Raw genomic sequence first — 17,266 nt, 5'->3', positions numbered from 1 at the left:
GAACTGACAGAGTGTAGTACCTATGAAGAGCAAAAAGGATGAGATCTAGTAGAGAAGAAGGAGAGGAGAGGTGTACTGGTAGTGTTTACTGACAACAAGGCTACAGTTGAGAGCAACAAAGGAGTGAGTCAGTGTAGCAGAGAAGGTATCTCATTGGTAGCGTAAGGTATATGATATGGTTGCAAGATTCACTTGTAACAAGACAACTACTTTTGTAATTGATGTTATTCATTATGAACACTGAGTTGTAGCTCGGTGCAAGGGTTGGTACTCCTTGGGTTGGTGCCCTAAAATCAGGGGTTGGTGCTCCTTGGGTTGGTGCCCTAAAATTAGGGGTTGGTTCTCCTTGGGTTGGTGCCACATTGTAATTGTTTTCATTGTGAGGCTAGATTGGAGCAGTAGACTCCAACAACATTTATCACTGAGGTTTTTCCCATCTTGGGCTTTCCTTTGTATATATTGGTGTTATGTGATGTCCCTTGTGTGATTTATCTTGTGTAGGTCCCCCCACTAACTGGTAAGTCAACATATAGTTAGATCTATTAACCAATATGCTCACATAGGACATCTAGAGGGAAAATTTTGAGAACCACTGATTCACCCCCCTCTCAGTAGTGCATTATGTCTAACAATTGGTATGAGAGCCTAGGTTCCCAGTTAGACAAGCTTTCTCCAACTTGGGTAGGTTCTGGCCTAAGGACACAATGGTTTGTCTAGTGTCAATCCCTACTCCTATATTTAATGGTTCATAATTTTCTATTTGGAGTTGCAGGATGGAAGTCTTCCTATCCTCTTTAGGGTTTGATGTATGGATGTCAGTAGTTGATGGTCTCCCTAGAAATGTCAGTCTTCCTACCCGATCTATAGAAGAAAGAAGAAACCAGTACAATGAAGAAGTCATGAAGGCTTATATTCAGTGGACTCACCAAAGATGTTTCCTCACAGGTGGACAAATGCAAATCTGAAAAGAGATAATGGGAAAGATTGAAGAGGCTCTATGGAAATGATCCCACTACTGTAGAACCAACATGTGAAGGAAAAGTGAGAAATACATCTCATGTTTGTGAGGATGATGAAGATAGATCTACTAGCAACAACATCAGTGATGAAGAAGGAACCCACCTCTTCATGGCTCAAGAATTTGAAAAAGAGGAGCACACATCTGAAAGTGCTGGGGAAAATAGTTCCCACCAACAAGATGTATTTGGAAATATTGAGGAAGGGGAAGAAGAGGATGAAGCAGAAGTTGATCTTGAAGGAGAGCTTGCAAATGCAATTGAAGAACTCAGTAGAGTTAGAAGGGAATACAAGCTATTCAAGAATGCTGCTATAGTAGAGAAAAACCGGCTGACAAAGTGCCTTGAAGAAACAGAGAAATGCTTCTCAGAGTTGAAGTCTTAGGCAGAGAAGACCAAGGAGTGTCGGTGTGAAGTTCTAGCCTCTTAACTAGAGATAAAAGATAAAGAACATTAGAAGCTACTAAGAGAAATGAAGGTCCTCCAAAATGACCTTGAGAAATGTAAGGATGAGATAAAGGTGAAAATCAGGGTTGATGGCAATAGTGATGCCTTGGAAAAGATGTTGAAGAAGAAAATGCATGCCAAGGACACTGAAGGACCAGAAAGTGGTGTCGGTGAATGCTCCACTAGCAAGAATGTCTCCCACAATGACATTCAATTTATCTCCTCAAATGGAGAAGTTAGACCTTCCTAGTTATAAACTCTCCTCGAAAGAAAATTGACTTGACCACAACTAGTAACGACTTGCAAACAAGAGTAAAGACTAGTGCTGCAAGAAGGAAGAATCATACAAATCCCAAAAGTAAGGGGAAGATTGGAGAAGACAGCCTCATCGGAAGCAGGAAGATGAGGAAGCAGCAAAGAAAACTCTCCACTGATAGAGGACAAAGAAATGCAACCACCCACAGGGTGAAGCAAGTGTGGGAGAAGAAGAGACTAGATGGAAGAGCTACACAGAATGGACAACCAAGGATCTATTCTCAAAAAAGAAGAAATGAAGATGCAAAATCTATAAGATCTCCCCATGCATGGCAAAATAAATTTATAAGTCATATGCCATCCTTTATCGATTATTGCTTTGTATGTAATGCTTATGGCCATAGAGCAGGGGAATGTAGAAAGAGATCTAGAAAGGATAATGTAGGATCTCATAGAAATTAGGCATATGAGAAAAATGTATCCAGAAGAAGATACATGCTTGTCCCCTCTCCCGGTTATGCAAATGTTGATTGTCATAACTACAATGTTTTTTGCCATAGAGAGTTTGAGTGTAGGAAAAGGATCCAACAGTCACATGGAAGCCAGTAAAACAAATATGCTCTGTAGAAAGGTGAATACAATGCATATGAAATTCAAAGACTTGCATGGAACCAAAGGAGAAATGTCCCTATAGGAGGAAGAGGCCCACTGATTTCAGCTGCTAGTCACAACAACATGACTAGAAGAAGATGGTCAAACTAGTATGTCAAGAGATTCTCCAAACATGAATTTGGGATGGATGTTGTGTGTTACTATAGCACTACTTCTGGATATGATGGAGAATCAGGAAATGGAAGGGTCTATAAGAAAAAGAAGGAAAGACCTGCTCCCAAGCTTGAAAATGGGACGATGAATGAGACTAGGAAGGTATGGAGGAAGAAAACCATGGACCGACATTGTGCATTCAATGCATAGGTGATATCTCCTAAGGCCTAAAGGAGATGCAGGATCTCAGGGGGAGTAGCACATTAAACTTATCATTAACCCCCTCAGTAAAGATGGCAACATGGAAGAACATGTTGTTGTTGGTGTGAAGAGAGTAGATGTAAATATAAGTGTGTGTAGAAGTTGCCTTGACTACACACCTACAAATCAGTGTTGTATCATTACTGCATGTATCAATAAATGGGGGTTAACAGTTGGTATCAGATGTCAACTGATATGTGTAGGCTATTAGCGGCATGGGCGCTATCAAGTACTTGCAGGTTATGTAAGACAATAATGTTGGAAATCATTGCAAGAGCTTCGGTAGCATGAAATGTGAAGTTATGTCACAGGTGGTATTGGAAAACACCTGAATGACATATGTTGGCCTAGTTGTTTATCATGTAGGCATTCACATCTATTGGCTAACTGGTTTAATTTGAGGCATAGTGATGTCATTGTATGCCATTGTGTGGCTTCAGGATCATGTCATAGGTTGTGGTGGATACAATGGATGTGAAGGACCATCAGATGATCACAAATGCACAACTAAACTGGTATATGGATGAGATTGAAGTCTTGGCATTGTACCTAACTAGAGATAAGAACTTGAGATGTATGGCTCAAGGGGAGTTCAAGTCCTCATAATGCAAGGCCAACTTGCTTGAACTTGAAAGGCGAGTAATATTCACTAATACATCTACAATTGGTATCGGTCTTCCTACAAATTGAGTGCTCTATCAAATAGTATCAGATGTGCATGCTCAATTGGTGTCAATTGATGGTTAAAATCCCCATCTCAAGTGTTGTGACTTAAGAAGATGTAATAATTGGTAACAAGATAACAAGTTTATCAAAGGAGGAGTTGCATCCAATACAACTAAAGGGGAAGAAAGAATTTTGTCAATGCCAGGCAAATCCAAGGAGGAATGATACCCTGACAAAGCCCTTTGTCATTGTTGTCAAAGAGGGGGAATGATTCATTAGTATACAACATACTACATGTGTTAAGAATCCAAAGATTAGAGAAAGGGGGAGAAAGACTATTAGTATGCCAGATACTACAAGAGTTGACATCAATGCCAAAGAGGGATATTGTTGTCATTGTGTTCTCATTGATGTCAACCGGTATGAGAGATGATGCGCAACACTATCAAGAAGGACTACAGGGCAAGATGAGATGTCCTTGATATCTCAGTGTGTTGCAGAACACTGGTAAGGTAAGACAAAGGTTATCAATACACAAGTTAGTGTCTAACTTGTGTGGATGAGGTGATAAAATTATCGACGCAGTGTATCACTGGTAAGGAAAGGCTATCAATTGGTAAGATGATGACTAGTGCATAAGGAGGATGGGCAAGGTTCTTGAGCGAGTGTTTCTGATGAAGAGGCATAATGCTATCATAATCACATCAACATAGGAGGAGAAGGATTAACAGGTCATCAATGTGCTATAAGGTTGCAGAACAACAAGACTCCCACCCGATGAAGATGCAGTCACCATATGAAGACATGACTGACAGTGAATGTGCTCACACTGGATCACATGTGCCTATTTGAAGATGTGCTGCACAAATAGGGAGCCACATGAGCAGATTACAAGATGCAAATAACATAGGTGTCACTCCATCAGTAAGTGGAACATATCTTCTAGTATGCATCATAAGTTACGTTGAGATGCCGATATAGATGATGGATGATGAGTTTGTCTTTTTGACAAACTGGTTTAGACATGGTCAGAGCTAGTCAGGAAGAAGGCAAGGCTGAACTGATATAGTCAGAAGAGAATGGGTTGACTGAAGATGGAGTTAGTTGAAGGTTGATGACATGGTGTCATCAAGAGGGTTTTACTAGTATGAATGTTCACCAATAACATGGACAAGTTGTAGATGTAGATGACTCCCCATCTGATGATGTTGTACATAAGGCAAGTTAGCAAGTGTGCTGATTGATTTAGCAGTCCACCAAAAGAGAAGTTGAGTGTAAGGTGGATGACAGACTGGCTTGAGGGTTAGTAAACCGAGCAAGAAGGGGAATTGGTAAATTGTTTGGTCAGTGACCCTATCTGAACCAACATGATGATCCAAGTTCGCAGATGGTCGACATGGATGCCACATGGAGTCAAGGTGGTGAACCTGCATGCAACAATAGAAGGAATGTACACCAATAGGGTAGCTGCTGAGTTGGTCGACATTGATGACAATTCTGCAAGGGTTTGCTGCTCGAGGTCTAGAGTTCTGGAGGACAACTATGAGCTAGATAAGAGTGATCGAGGAGATCAAGGTGGATGAAGGAAATAGCTGGTCCGATCTTAGTATTTGACCAAGAGACCTGTCGATAGGGTAAAAAGCAGATCACCACAGATGGAAGGTATGATAAAGAAGGCACATTAATGGAGGAGTTGTACAGTTGGCCGTCTAGAAGATCAAATCTTGTAGGATGTGATTGGATTTGGTTTTCCTTGAGGATGATGAGGAAACCCTAACCGCCTAACTTTTGAATTGTCTTTTGGTGGGAAACTTAGACTATAAATATACAAGCAAAAGACATTGTTAAGTGTTGTTGAAGAGAAGCATATTGTGATGTTGTGAAGAACAAATCAGTCAAGTGGATAAAGAATAATTGAAAAGAAGTTGAGAGAGAGGAAGAACTAGGTTAAAGTGTTCAACTGGTAGCAGAGCAGAATCAATAGTGTCCATAATGACAGAGAAAAAGTGAAGGAAGCTACATAGAAGGCTGACATAGAACCAATAGAGTGTAGTACCTATGAAGAGCAGAGAGTGAGGATGAGATCCAATAGAGAAGAAGGAGAGGAGAAGTTTACTAGTAGTGTTTACCAGCAGCAAGGTTGTAGTTAAGAGCATCAAAGGAGTGAGTCAGTGTAGTAGAGAAGGTATCTCACTGGCAGAGTAAGGTATATGATATGGTTGCAAGATTCACTTGTAACAAGATAACTAGTTTTGTAATTGATGTTATTCATTATGAACACTGAGTTGTAGCTCAGTGTAGGGGTTGGTACTCCTTGGGTTGGTACCCTAAAATCAGGGGTTGGTGCCCTAAAATTAGGGGTTGGTGCTCCTTGGGTTGGTGCCCTAAACATTGTAATTGTTTTCATTATGAGGCAGGATTGGAGTAGTAGACTCCAACAGCATTACTCACAGAGGTTTTTCCCATCTTGGGTTTTCCTCATATATACTGGTGTTATGTGATTTCTCTTATGTAGGTCCCCCCACTAACCGGTAAGTTAGCATATACTTAGATATATTAACCGGTATGCTCACATAGGACAGATAGAGGGAAAAGTTTGAGAACCACTGATTCACCCCCCTCTCAGTGGTGGATTATGTCTAACAGATGTACTGATTCTTCAAACTGTACTTCCACTTGATGAGGAATTTCACAGATGTATTGGTTCTTCAACCTGTACTTCCACTTGATGATGAATTTCTCCTTCTTCCAATTCTTTTTATTTCTTAGTTTCCTTATTATAAAAAAAAAATATTATAAAAAAAAAATATTATAAAAAAAAAAGATGATGAATTTCTCCTTCTTCCAATTCTTTTTATTTCTTAGTTTCCTTATTATAAAAAAAAAATATTATAAAAAAAAAAGATGAATTTCTCCTTCTTCCAATTCTTTTTATTTCTTAGTTTCCTTATTATAAAAAAAAAATATTATAAAAAAAAAATATTATAAATTTCTCCTTCTTCCAATTCTTTTTATTTCTTAGTTTCCTTATTATAAAAAAAAAATATTATAAATAGTTTCCACTTGATGATGAATTTCTCCTTCTTCCAATTCTTTTTATTTCTTAGTTTCCTTATTATAAAAAAAAAATATTATAAAAAAAAAAGATGATGAATTTCTCCTTCTTCCAATTCTTTTTATTTCTTAGTTTCCTTATTATAAAAAAAAAATATTATAAAAAAAAAATATTATAAATTTCTCCTTCTTCCAATTCTTTTTATTTCTTAGTTTCCTTATTATAAAAAAAAAATATTATAAATAGTTTCCACTTGATGATGAATTTCTCCTTCTTCCAATTCTTTTTATTTCTTAGTTTCCTTATTATAAAAAAAAAATATACTGGTGTTATGTGATTTCTCTTATGTAGGTCCCCCCACTAACCGGTAAGTTAGCATATACTTAGATATATTAACCGGTATGCTCACATAGGACAGATAGAGGGAAAAGTTTGAGAACCACTGATTCACCCCCCTCTCAGTGGTGGATTATGTCTAACAGATGTACTGATTCTTCAAACTGTACTTCCACTTGATGAGGAATTTCACAGATGTATTGGTTCTTCAACCTGTACTTCCACTTGATGATGAATTTCTCCTTCTTCCAATTCTTTTTATTTCTTAGTTTCCTTATTATAAAAAAAAAATATTATAAAAAAAAAATATTATAATAAGGAAACTAAGAAATAAAAAGAATTGGAAGAAGGAGAAATTCATCATCAAGTGGAAGTACAGGTTGAAGAACCAATACATCTGTGAAATATCATAAATAGTTTCCACTTGATGATGAATTTCTCCTTCTTCCAATTCTTTTTATTTTTTAGTTTCCTTATTATAAAAAAAAAATATTAAATAATTGCTGCTCTTGATCCTTTGTTGATGCCTCTTGCACTGCTAAAGAGGATTCACCTTTCTTAGACCCTTTGATTTTGAATTTAATTTTAAGCGCTTTACCCTTAGATTGTGTCAAAGGGATTGATGGTGGTGTTTGCAAATCTGTTCTACTTTTGGTCCTTGCTTCACCTGTAGCTATTTTACCAACTGAACCATCACTATTGTCATCATCACCAGAATTGGCATGGAGTTGTTTCATTTTGATCTTCTTCTTTAGTAACCATGCATTGGTATTTGCCAAAATAGGGGTAATTCTTTGAGTAATGGATTTACTCTCCTTTTTTGACCATTGCATAGGCAGGAGTGGAGAATCAACAATTTTTTGTTCATAATAGACTGGGTCTACTATGTCATCAGTATCCTCCATGGTCATCAGGATTTTGACCAAATCCAGATTTTCAATCTACTCCAATGTAAGGTGACTAAAATCCATTCTCCTTACATCCTCTTCATCCTGACAATCAACCCATACATCTTCAAACCTAAATACAAGAGTGTAATTCCTTTTGAGTTTATTTTTCATGCCACAAAAATTAAAATTATTTCAAGCTTTGAATCTCCTCATGGTATTCCATTGCATTTCCTTTTCCATGTTCTTAGCCTTGGGTTGGTCATGACTAAATATCTGCCAATAGATTCTGGGAACTTTACACTAGTCTTATGAGCTTGTGACTACTTTTCATGCACATAAATCAATTGCTGACATAGCTCCATGAGTATAATTTTATCAAATGGATATCTTGTTAAAATAAAGGATTCTCCTATGAAACATCCTATATCGATGTGAATGTAGGGAACTAAAGAAAGACACACCCAAAATGAGAAACCTTACTATATGCTGCCTCTGACAGTCTCTCCTTTTGTAAGTCTTTGTCAAACATACACTTCCATACAAAAAAGAATGTGTCATTAACTCTTCTGAAATGACTTCCTTGATTATTGATTGTGAGTTGATCATAATAATTCCAAACATGCACTAACCTCCTATCACCTTTTGCAGACAGACCTGGATATTTCCTCACGGAGGTAGCTACATATACAAGGTATGAGGTCATGTAGAATTTTAGTGTTACCTTGACCACTTTTAATTGTGCACAAAGTGCATCACTATTTTTATCACCCCAATCTATCTTGGTAGCCCCTTTCTTGATTATATTCATGTAGTAACAAATCTAGTTTTGAAAATAATGTGAATCTTTCAGGCCTTTTACTCATGCCAACATGGTTAAAATATCATTATATTCCTCATTTAAGTCACTTCTATGAAAATACTTTGGCCATCTTGAAGTGGTGGAATTTCTAGCAGTAGAGAGAAAAACTATAGTAATTATTTTCTTACACTTTGCATCATTTTTCTCAAAATATTCTTGAGCACTTTCCTGAGTAATATCAGCTACTTCCTCAATTGCAGAGCCCTTGAACACACCATTGAAGAAAACATTATCTAACATCACAACCATATTCTAGTCAGCATATTTTACCTATCTTGTATTTGGATCAAAATGATCTACTATTGCAAGTACGAAGTCTGAATCATCAGCTACTACTGGGAAGGAAGCATACTTGTGCAACTTTGATTTGATCAAGTTTGACAGATGTGAAGGAGATTTCTCAACTCAATCAATGAATTCCTGCATACTCACAAGACCAATATTTGTAGCCCTTATCTCCTTGATATTGGAGTCAACTGAGCTTTCTGGATACATATTCAAGTATTTATCATACTTATACTTCATCTTTTTTCCTGATAGCTTATTTGGTGAGGATTCTAATTGACTTGAGGAAGGCTCTAATTTGTCTTGAGAGGGATTTGACATTTGGAAAGTACTACATCCAACATCGGGGATTATCTTTTTTGATAACATCATCATCAGAAAACCAAATTTTATCAAATGGATCAATAATTCGGAGCTAAAATGGACTTGGGAATAAAACTATCAAAAATTGGTAGGTTGGGGAAAAAATTCCAACCTACACCTTAGGAATCAAAATTTACACATCAGGCTTTAAAGTCTGATGTGAAAAATGGGGGAAAGATATTAGCACATCAAACTTTAAAATCTGATTATTGGACAAAATCCACCTGCTAACATGTCGGGTTTTAAAACCTGACCTATTAGAAATGAAGGATGCCTCTTGCATATTGGACTTTAAATTCCAATATGTAGGAGGGGAAAGAACCAAAACACACCCTACATGTCAGGGTTTGAAACCCGACATGTAGGTGAAGAACGAAGGAAAGGAAGAAATTAGGGCAATCGGATTTTAAAGTCCGATGTGCCCTAATTTCGACAAACCAAGAGAGAAAGAGAAACGATAAACAAAATAAAAAAGAAAACTCCAAAACATAAGAGAAACCCAAAACAAAACAATAAATCCTACCTCAATGAAGAAGATTGGCAAGAAGGAGGAGTCGACAATGTGATTGGGAGCAAAATCGGGGGAGGAGAGCCAAAAAGCATGTGAGGAGAATTCGATTAGTGAGGAAAAATGAGGTTAAAAATCCGTAAAACCAATAATTAAACCCCCAATTAGTGCAATTAATGACAACATTAATGCCAAGCGTGCCATGCATGTCGTGCTTTAAAGTCCGACATGTGGGAAAAAACTTCTTACAAGTTAGACTTTAAAGTCCAACATGCACTACCTTTTTCAAAACTACACATTGGACTTTAAAGTTCAATGTGCAGGGGAAAATTCCCTATAGGTCAAACTTTAATGTCCGCTCTGTAGGAAAAGAACCGCTAGCAAGGTGAACTTTAAAGTTCAATCTACAGGGAAAGAACTGCCTCCAGGTTGGACTTTCAAGTCTGATCTGTAGTGGAATGAACCAAAACATTGCACATCGGACTTTAAAGTCCAATGTGCAATTCTACCAACAAAACACCCTACAAGTTGGACTTTAAAGTCTGACTTGCAGGAAAAATTGCAAAATCTAAAGAACTTTAAAACGCGAAAAACAAAAGGTGAAAAGCAAAAAGGGGCTAACTGATAGAGTCAATCAACCTTTCCTGGAGGATGTGAGGTACAAAATGGACTTGTTTCATAGGGTTGCCTCACAATTTTAGCCGTGCTGAAATCGAGGACAACAAATTTCTTTTATCTTCTTATCCACATTAGCTATAAGTATTTCAGTGTTACAACATACCCTATATATTTGTACATTGCTTCATAGAATTTTCTATTAGTTTCAACTTCTCATCAATCTTCTTCTTCTTAGATTCAATTACATGATCAAATGCATCTCTCTTAGCCTAAGTAAACCTCTCTAGTGCTTGTCAGATTGATATTTGCCGTAAGGATTAAAAATCCTTTGAAATATGCTCAGTAATTATCTTAAGCTTGTCGGATGGGCTTGTTTCATTTTCAATCTTTCACTCTGGGACTAGTCTATGTAAAACAATGATTGATTGATCAATAATCCCTTTTTCAGTGGATCCTTCATGAGTTTTTGTGCTGCCATCATCATGAGTTCAATGGAACTCATCTCTATTATGTTTTTCTTTTTGACGTATGAGGTGTCAATTGACAAGCATGTTGGACCAACTACTGGTTCCCTATCAAATTCCCCTTTCTTCTCTTCTAAAGATTTATCCTTTATAACTTCCTCACTTGCACCGGTGGCTTTGCCACTTGGTATAGTCTATGTAACTGTCCTTTCCTCTGTAGGAACTGTAACCTCAACCTGTATATTTATATCTGGAGGACAATTATCCTCAATATTAGTATCATGTACAACATTATCTTGTTTACTCTATGTATTAACCCATATCTCAATATTTGTCTGTACATTTGTATTTATTGGGGGTTGGATTTTCACTATCTTAATATTTTTTTTAACTGAGGGTGTAGTACCCATAATCCCCTTTCCTTTTTTTTCAACCGAGGTATCTACAGTGTCTGTCTTGGTTTCTGGTGAAGTAAAGAATCCTCTGTTCTCTCCAAGGAATTTAAACCATTCTTTTTGAGTCTCCTTTATTATTTCATTTACTCTTCCTAGCATCAGACTAGTTATTCTATGTTTGCTATTAAAAAAATTTCTACCTGCCACCTCAAGTGTCTTTTCCATTTCATCTAGAGCAATAGTAACACAAATAGATAATAGCTCTTGAATTTTAATATGTTTATCTTATTGCATGGCTGATAGTCTTCTAGCATCTAAGTCGCTTCGAAGTCTCTCTAAAAGTTGGGTGATTAACAATGAAGTGTAATCAACCTTTTATCCATCACGAAAACCCTAATCTTTTGTCGACATAAATGACTGCTAGTGAAAGATACTAGATCTCACTCTGAATATATCAATGCCAAATAATACTCTCAAATATCTGGAACATCTTCAATAACCTCTTCCAGGGGCATATGCATCATCTTCCATGAAATTTTCCTACCCCTAAGGCATCATCCTTAGTTACTGGTTGAGCTCACTATCGGTGCAGGAGCAACCTCTTCTACCAGATAGATAATCGAGGCATTCCCATATGATTATTGTTTTTAGTCTTCCTAACCCATATCTAAGTGTGATCATGTTAGATCTTAGTAACCTTCTCTTTGCCTTTATCATTTGATCCTCCATTGCCTATCGATGGATTTTTGCTTCTACAGAACTTAGCAATATGTCCAATTTCATTGCATGCATAACATGTAACATCATTCTTTTGAATTTCTTTGCTAAAATTGGTTGAATTTCTTGACCTACACTAATTAGCCATATGTCCAAATTTTCCACAAGCATATCATTTTACATTCATTCTTCAATTCTATGTCTTATGACCGAATTTATTACATTTAGAACATTTATTAGGAGCAGAATCAAGGTTATGATTTTCTCTATTTCTACATTGCCTAGCCATGTGTCCAAATTTATTGTAAACAAAACATCTACCATTGAATTTATAAGTATTGAATTGTCTTATCAGTGCCTTATAGTTTTGATCATCATTTGCAGTACCAAAACTCTGCCCTTGCTCAAATACAAGTCCACTGTAATCTCCAGTTTCACTTTGTCTCTTCAATAAGTCATCAAGTTGTGCTGAGCTAATTTTGAATTGTTCTTTGTACTCACTTGCAATATTAGGTCTTCTCTTAGTATCATCATTTTTCTCTCAAGCTCTTTCTTATTGCTCTGGGATTGTACCAAATCAGACCTCAATATCTCATTTTCATGAGTCAATCTACCACATTCTTCAAATTTGTTCTTCAAGGATACAACAAGACTTTCTTCCTTTTTCTTTTTGTCCTCAATCTCTTTAGACATCCTCATAATCATAGTTTGCATTTCATTCTTCATAACCATGTTCTCTTGACTCAATTTCTGACATTGTTCTTTAAGTGCCTTTTCATCATCCTGATTTTGTAAAGTTCTTTCCTCCTAGCTTGAATAGATTAAAGTCTCTCTTGTAGGACAAGAATGAATTCCTTAGTAGAATTCAACTCATCTTGTAGCTTTAAAATCTTCAATCTTTCAGCATCATAATCTTCAAGTGCCATCTCAAGGTGCTTCTCCAAAGCCATATTCAATGATTCTAGTTTTAGGATCTTCCTCAAGCTATTAAACCTCCTCCGAGAAACAAGGCTTTGATACCAATTGTTGGAAACCAATAACACTAAGAGGGGGGGTGAATCAGTGTTATACCAGAATAGAAGAATTTAATCTTAACCAAATATTCATGCACCAACCGGCATGTCGATATTAACAAAATTAAAATAAGTAATGCAGCCAATAAGCCAAACACATAAATGAGAAACATAGCACACATATTTATATGTGGAAAACCTCAAAGAGAAAAAACCACGGTGGGATTTGTGACCTACAATATCAATTCACTAGCCATATGAAGAGATAATACAATATATGATGGGCCTGCACTTGCAGGAAGGCTTACAACCTAGAGCACATTGCTCATCACAATAGGAGCCTCACTGACTACATAACAATCCAGACAACAATCTAGAGAAGTATTGAACTGCAAGAAATAGCATCTCCTATGCCAGAATATAGTTCTGATTAAAATCCTAAACCTCAGTACCAAAATAACCCTTACAATGAATTCCTCACATACATAGTCTCTCAAAATGATTTCTCATCATATTACTTTTTCATGTCCATAACCATATTCTTATATTGCATATACGTCAAAATGACCTATTAGACTAGCCTATATACCCTATACAATTTGTATGCCTTATGTTGTCTTACAAAGATATATACAATAACATATTACATGTTGGCCAGATAACATAAATGAATAGGCATTAATAGTATTTCCCGATGCCGGATCCAAGATGCTTCGGCCTCCAATACCGATGACCTTTTCTATACTAGGTCATCTTGCATTGTCGGTTACTAAGGAAATCTTTTGACCTATCAGTGTCAGTGCTAGTGTAGACTTTATGAAGTGCCTATCGGTACACCATATGAAACCGAAACCCAAAATCATGTTGCCATCAATGATAACATAATGAAACCAACCAATAGAGTGTCAATTTCCAACATGTCAAATGGGTAAGCAAATCACAACTTCTTTTAAGAGAATGCCTGATAAATAGAAGGATATTCTTAATTTGATTCATATTGACCTATGTGGTCCTACTAGAACAAGAAGCTTTCAAGGAGATAGATATTTCAAGTTAATCATTGATGACTACTCTAGAATGATGTGGGTTACTTTTCTAAGGGAAAAATTTGAAGCCTTTGAGAAATTAAAAATCTTTAAACCTATGATTGAAACAAAGATAGGAATGAAAATCAAGTGTCTGAGATCAGCTCAAGGTGGTGAATTCACATCCGGTGAGTTCAACAGCTATTGTGAGAAGAATGGCATTAGGAGACAGTTATTTGCACCTTAGACACCTCAACAAAATGGTATTGTGGAAAGGAAGAACATAACCATTTTGGATGCAGCCAAAACCATGATGATGGAAACTAATTTTCCTCAAATTTATTGGAGAGAAGAAGTAATTACAATAGTTTATACATTCAACATATTTCATATCAAAGAAGATACCGGTAAGACACCTTATGAATTATGGTTTGGTCATTCCCCTACTCTTGAGTATTTCAGAATCTTTAGAAGTGTTATATCAAAAGAGATGACTCCATTGGAAAGTTTGACCCTAGATGTGATGAAGGAATATTTCTTGGTTATTCAACTAAAAGAAAAGCATATAGATGTTATAACAAAATATTATAGAAAATTATAGAGAGCATTAATGTGAAGGTGGATGAGCAATACAAAGACAAAGGTAAATCTTCTGACAAAGAACCGATAGTGGAAATGATTTTAACTGATCCAGTAATGCCTGTACCAGAACCGAATGTTGAACTAGTTACCCTGACATCATCAAAAAATTCAATTGTAACTGAATAGCAACATAGAGAACCTATAAATCAGAAAATACCAAAGTATATAAGGCTAAATCATTTTGAAAATAAGATCATTGGAGATAAAAACAAGAGAGTTATGACAAGAATAAGATTGGAAAATGAAGAGGTATGTCTCATTTCTCAGATTGAACCAGCATTAGTGATTGAAGCTTGTAAAGATGAATGTTGGATGAAAGCTATAGAAGATGAATTAGAACATATAGAAAAGAACAATACTTGGACTTTGGTTCCCTGACCTGAAAACAAAAATGTCATTGGAACTAAATGGTTTTCTAGAAACAAACTGAATGAGGATGAACAAGTTGTAAGCAACAAGGCTAGATTGGTTTGCAAATGATATTTTCAAAAGGAAAGAATTGATTGTTGTGAAAATTTTGCACCAGTAGCTAGAATTGAAGCTGTTAGACTATTTATTGCTTATGTAACCTATAAGAACTACAAGGTCTATCAAATGCATGTTAAGTGTGCATTTCTTAATGGATAACTTGAAGAGGAAGTCTTCATTGAAAAAGCTGGTGGATTTTTATTGATAGATGATAAAAACATGGTTTGCAAACTAAGGAAAGCCCTATATGGATTAAAACAGGCTCCTAGAGCTTGGTCTGCAAGGTTGGATAATTATCTTTTGAAGATTGATTTTTCAAAAGGTAATGCTGACATTAATCTATATTATAAGATCACTAATGATGATATTTTGATTATTGAAGTATTTGTTGATGATATCATTTTTAGAGGTGAAGAAAAAATGTGCATGGAATTCTCTGAAAAATATGAAGAATGAATTTGAAATGTCTATGATTGGAGAAATAATATTTTTTCTAGGTTTGGAAATTAATTAGATTGACAAAGGCATCTTTATCTATCAAACTAAGTATCTAAGAGAATTATTGAAGAAGTTTGGTATGGAAAATTTGAAACCGGTTAGTACTCTTATGGTTACAAGTGAAAATTTGTCAATTAAAGATGTATCCCCTCTAGTAAATCCTACAAGATATAAATCCATGATTGGTGGTTTGTTATATTTAAATTTGACTAGGCCAGATATAATGAATGGTGTCAGTATTGTATCAAGATATCAAAGTAATCCAAGAGAAAATCATGAAAGTGCAGTAAAAAGGATATTCCAGTATTTGCAAGGAACAATAGAATATGGTTTATGGTACCCTAAAGATGATGACTTTACTTTATGTGCATATACAAATGTAGATTGGGAGGGTGATTTTGATGACTAGAAGAGAACATTTGGTGGAGAATTATTTCTTGGAAAGAAGTTGGATTCATGGATCAATAAAAAGCAGTCATGCATTTCTTTATCTACTCCTCAAGTTGCATATGTTGTAGCAACAACTAATTGCACTCAAGTTCTATGGATGAAGAAGATGTTGAAGGATATAAAAGTAAGTTGTAATGATCTAGTTGTTATTCATTGTGATAACTCTATAGCTATTAACATATCAAATAATCCAGTATTTCACTCCAAGACTAAGCACATATCAATCAAGTATAACTTTTTGAAAGAAAAGGTGGAAGCAAAAGAAGTCAGACTGGTTTATGTGAATACTAAAGAACAAATAGTAGTCATGTTCACAAAACCTTTGTCGCGAGAATCATTTGAGCATTTGAGAGACAAATTGGGGGTTACTACCCCTCTGGTAGAGACTTAAATAATGTATATGAGCATCAGTTTGGTATGCATTATCAAAGCTATGTTTTTCTCAAGATTGATGAAATTATGCTACTACTCAGGGGGAGTAGTCAACCTTGAGATTTAGAGACTTCATATCCTATTTGATGTTTATGTCATATCTTTGCCATTGATGTCAAAGGGGGAGAGATATATGTGGAAAAAAAGAAATTGACATTAAGGGGAGAGAGATGTATGTATTAATTCCACTCCTCAGGGGGAGTGTGGCGGTATTTGGTCTTTTGGTTCAGAGCTTCATTTCTATATCCTTTAGAGGAGATTGTTGGCATTTATTGGCACTTGGATGTTTTTCACATCTAGTGTTGCCATCAATGCCAAAGGGGGAGATTGTTGGCAATATGAAGGAATTGATTATGTGTTGCATTGAGTTTTCGTCATTGATGTCAACACTAGTTGTTATAGTCATTTACTGGCTTTCGATAGATGGATTGGATTGAAAATATTATCAATTGATTATTTTTAGTATGATCTGGATGATGGAATAAGTTTGTATGAATGTTTCATATTCTTTTGAAGTGTGTTTTAGGCAGTTAGTATTGACTTGATGATCAAATACTATCTTATGTTCTAGTAAGCCTGCTTTTAGGTCTAGTAAGGGTTTCATCGATAGAGCTTTATTGAAGATATTTGACATAATGCATAAGTGGTTTTGGTGCAACTTCTAGAAGGGGTTCATGATGCTGATGGTTATTGTGATCATTCCTTGATTGATTGGAGTCATTGCTTTGGCATGTGTGGATCTAATCTAGGTTCGATGCTATCTAGGTCTAGGAATTGTATAAATATATGTAAGATCTCATTAGAGATCATATGCAAGGAGTGAATAATGTAATAATCA

The sequence above is a fragment of the Cryptomeria japonica genome, chromosome 1 (genome assembly GCF_030272615.1).
Source record: "Cryptomeria japonica chromosome 1, Sugi_1.0, whole genome shotgun sequence".
Lineage (NCBI taxonomy): Eukaryota > Viridiplantae > Streptophyta > Pinopsida > Cupressales > Cupressaceae > Cryptomeria > Cryptomeria japonica.
This window is presented reverse-complemented; position numbering follows the sequence as displayed.